This window comes from Triticum dicoccoides, chromosome 3A (assembly GCF_002162155.2).
Source record: "Triticum dicoccoides isolate Atlit2015 ecotype Zavitan chromosome 3A, WEW_v2.0, whole genome shotgun sequence".
NCBI classification, from domain to species: domain Eukaryota; kingdom Viridiplantae; phylum Streptophyta; class Magnoliopsida; order Poales; family Poaceae; genus Triticum; species Triticum dicoccoides.
Window position 1 is genome coordinate 506,617,096 of NC_041384.1, and position 4,038 is coordinate 506,621,133.

General features: G+C 40.4%; 1 long non-coding RNA gene across 2 annotated transcripts; it reads right to left on the minus strand.

The window, feature by feature from the left end:
• Positions 1-901: 901 nt before the first annotated feature.
• On the minus strand, positions 902-4,029 carry LOC119268829. Of its 2 annotated transcripts, XR_005133326.1 has the most exons (5): positions 3,672-4,029; positions 3,332-3,479; positions 3,099-3,199; positions 1,876-2,038; positions 902-1,398 (listed from the first exon to the last, which is right to left on the minus strand). It is a non-coding gene; the product is annotated as an uncharacterized LOC119268829 (long non-coding RNA). The 2 variants fall into 2 exon arrangements; XR_005133325.1 differs by having other exon boundaries at positions 3,099-3,479.
• Positions 4,030-4,038: the final 9 nt, after the last annotated feature.

Sequence of the window (4,038 nt, forward strand, 5' to 3'; positions counted from 1 at the left end):
TAGAACAACAGGAGTGTTGTGTAAATTTTTGGGATTTTTGGGGTCTGTTTGGACATTTTTATGCATTAAGTGAGTTTTCAATGCATTTATGTGCATAATTCAAATTTGAACTACATGCACATGCTCTAATGCATATAAATTGGTTGAAAAATCAAATATGTGTCCTAGGGTGCATGCTTAGGTCCCATACAAGAAATGGGAATGAATTTCAAACACCAGGGCACCGTTGATTGCCGGCAAAACGATGAGATACTTTGTTTTTATATTCTAGTAAATCCAAAACTCATCTGAAATTCGTGAAACTTGGCATGCTTTCATGAAATGGCACCCGACATGTTGTGGTATTTTTCGTCTCCATTTTGAAAGAAGGCGCACTCGAATAACAGCCAACAAAGGCATCTTCAAAAAATAGTACTACACCATGGTAGAGCTTCCGTGACACACCAATGTGTCAGCATAGGGTACCTTTGCCGACATATAAGTTGTAGCTAACACCAATGCCGAAGGACTTGTTGTGGGGAAAGTTATTACCGACAGTTGTTTACTTCCCGACACTTTTTCAGTCGGTATACACCCTACCTACGCCGACAGATGTTATGTACACATACACCCTACCTACGCCGACACTTTTTCAGACAAGATACACCCTACCTACGCCGATAGATAGCATGTCCACATACACCCTACCTATGCCAACACTTTATTAGCCACATACACCATATACCTATGCCAACAGATAGTCTATCAACAAATACCCTACCTAGACTGACAGATATTGCCTTTGCCGACATATAAATTGCGGGTAAAGTGACGTGCAGCCAGAACAATATGCATATATATAATTATCTATATATACAAGCTCTAAGCAGATTCAATTATTAACCTCACAACCATAAGCAGGTTCAAGATGAACACATACTGTATAAAAATGAAAATATGTTCACAAACATGCATATACACCGAACGCAAGTTGACAAACACAACAATCTTGACAAAGCATAGTTTTGACCATCTTAACAATCACCCAGAACACACAAGTCACAAAAGGATGAGCACTATTTGCCGGTACGAGAGACTTCAGCTAGATGGTCTAGCTCCAGAACACACAAGTCACAAAAGGATGAGCACTATTTGCTGGTACGAGAGACTTCAGCTAGATGGTCTAGCTCCAGATCACACAAGTCACAAAAGGATGAGCACTATTTACTGGTACGAGAGACTTCAGCTAGATGGTCTAGCTCCAGACCAAACAAGTATGTATCCACATGCACAGAGTGCAAGCTCCAAAATAGACGAAACATCAAATTATCTTGAAGACACATAAGGACCCATGATTACAGGTTGGTTGGTCCATAAGCACTGCAAAGTCATCACGTCCATGTGCACCTGGCTAAATGCCTGAATTTTTTCACAAAAATTTGTCAAGAAACTGGAGTCAATTCAAGTTGCTCAAAGCTCATATGTGGACTAACACATATTTGATCAATAAATCCTCATGATATCATAGTTAACAATATAGTTTGTACAGAAGTTATAATTGGATCACATGGTACTATATAGAACTATGTTCCTGTGCTTGCACTTTTATCAACAATGAAGGCATTGACCATCTGAAACAGATTTCCTACAACCTAGTAGCTTATTTTATAGCCCATTACATAAGCATTCATTGAAGAAAAGACAACCTCTTTCGCAACCTCTCTAGATTTTCATGATTACGAGCAACATAACCATGGATACAAAAGGAAACCATGACACATATATACACAAGCAATTTAGTGTTAACACATAGGCTAGCCAACCTTGCCAAGTTACATTATAGAAACTGTTATGCAATAGCGTGTGAGCTAATTACTACTGAAACAAAAAATGTACCTAGTAGTTGCCCACTACAAGTCGTGGCCCTTGTTCCCGGTGAGGTAGCCTTTCCATCCCCCATTCGTTTTCTGCTGCACGTGCGCAACCATGTTTCCCAGCGAGGTAGTCATCCATTCTATACCCATTGCTCATGCTGCATGCTGGCAGTCGTGGTTCTCGGCTATTGTCGGCATGACTAAATGAATTAGTAATTTGTTTCTCATCAGGCATTGTAATTATGACAACTATATCTAATCACACTATTTGCATCTATTTTTTACTCTAACCAGCGAGCATGCATGTGCAATGCACATATAACCAAATGAAGATATTTTCTCATTCATCCTAGTCAAGAGGAAATTATTCAAACAAAATCAACAAAAATGTATAATAAATATACTACACATTCACAACATTGCATAGCATTCACAACTCCCTAAATACTCCTTTCGTCCCAAATAAGTGTCTCAACTTTAGTACAACTTTGTTACAAAGTTGAACACTTATTTTGGGATAGAGAGTAATACAGAATTGCCAATAACCACAAACTACAAAGTCTACACTAAATAACCTAAAACTACAAAGTCCAAAAATAATATTCTGGTTTTTTCTGAAACAGTGAAAGAATAGTATATAGTTATAATTAACAAAAACATAATTTCTACAATATAAGCTTGAGACAGATAGAGGTAACTATCAAGGATGACATGTCAAATTACAATGTAGATAGAGCATAATGCAGTATGTAAAAATATTCTTATATGCAGAGTGATCCCAGGAGAAACAATGGCAAAGCACTGACTAGCAGGCGCTTGTATAACAAAGTAGGATCCCAGATCAAGCCACAAAGAAATAAAAAGTCCACGCAATATAAATCATGGAACGATGCAGATGCTGAGGAACCATCTTCCATTATCTAAAAAATAAGATAAGCATATGAATAGAACAAATGTAAGTTTTGGAGCCATGACCATTGGTGAGATCTCTAGTCATTGCAAACTTCACACATATCATGACAGCAGAAACAAAAATAATGTTCCGATAGAACAATGTTTAGGCACTCGAGCATGCTGATAAAATTTAATATGCTAGAACAAAGGTAGGCAATTTTGTAAAAGTAATGGTTTCGGTGAAGGTCATATTAGTCCATGGAGTAACCACAACAGCAACCAATCAGTCCATGGAGTAACCAAAATATAACATCCACTACAGAGTGGCTGGGTAGGGAGCGAGAGGCAAACCTGAAATAGTGTTACCGGGCAATGGGGATGGCCTTACGACATTGTGGTTGTCGAACCATCGTGCCTGCTGAAGCTCCTTCTGCACCATCTCTTTTCCTTACCTTCAGCAATCACAAAATTAAGCACAAGCTGACAGTATCATAATAAATGAATTTTTCTTCAATAATAAACTAACTTGCATTACAGTTCTACAAGCAGTTAAGACAATAAAGCTATAGGAGAAGATTTGGTACATCTATGCCTTATGGTGAAGGGTGTCGCTAATGGTCAAATATATTAACTTCATCGAGAAACTTCAGAACACCGAAGCAAATATTTTTTTATGGTACCAGCTTGAAGTTCAGATATCATTTTGTTGAACAACTATCCACCTGTATGACACTGCACATCATAAAAAAAGAACCATCACACACTCTAAATAATTTATCAAAATGTCACATTAATTTATGGTACACAATATAAAAACTCCAAGTGTATGCCTAATTGACTTAAAGACCATTAGAAAATAAGGGTTGCGGCTCTTACACATCCTCACGTACAGATAAGGAAATCTCAGGATGATTTGATGCTTACCTCAGGGCACGGCGACGGCTGGCTTCGAGAGGGGCGCAACTCGAAGGGGATGGATCCCCAGCAGCAGCAGGTCCCGTTCAGCAGGTCCGGCAGCAGCGAGAGCCCAAAGATGGAGCCCTGACAACAGCAGGTGCGGCAGCAGCGGGAGCCAGGAGATGGGGCCCCGACTGCAGCAGAAACGGGGATTGGCAAGGACGACGGCTGGATGTCGAGGGGGCGGCCCGAGGACGGCGGTTCGGTCTTGGGGGAAGGGGTGGAGCGCAAGGACGGGTGGATGTCGGGGTGGAGCTCGGGGGCAGGGGAATGCTAGCTCCGACACGATGGCTTGACGACAGGGTGGAACGCGAGGCCAGCGGCAGGATTGTGG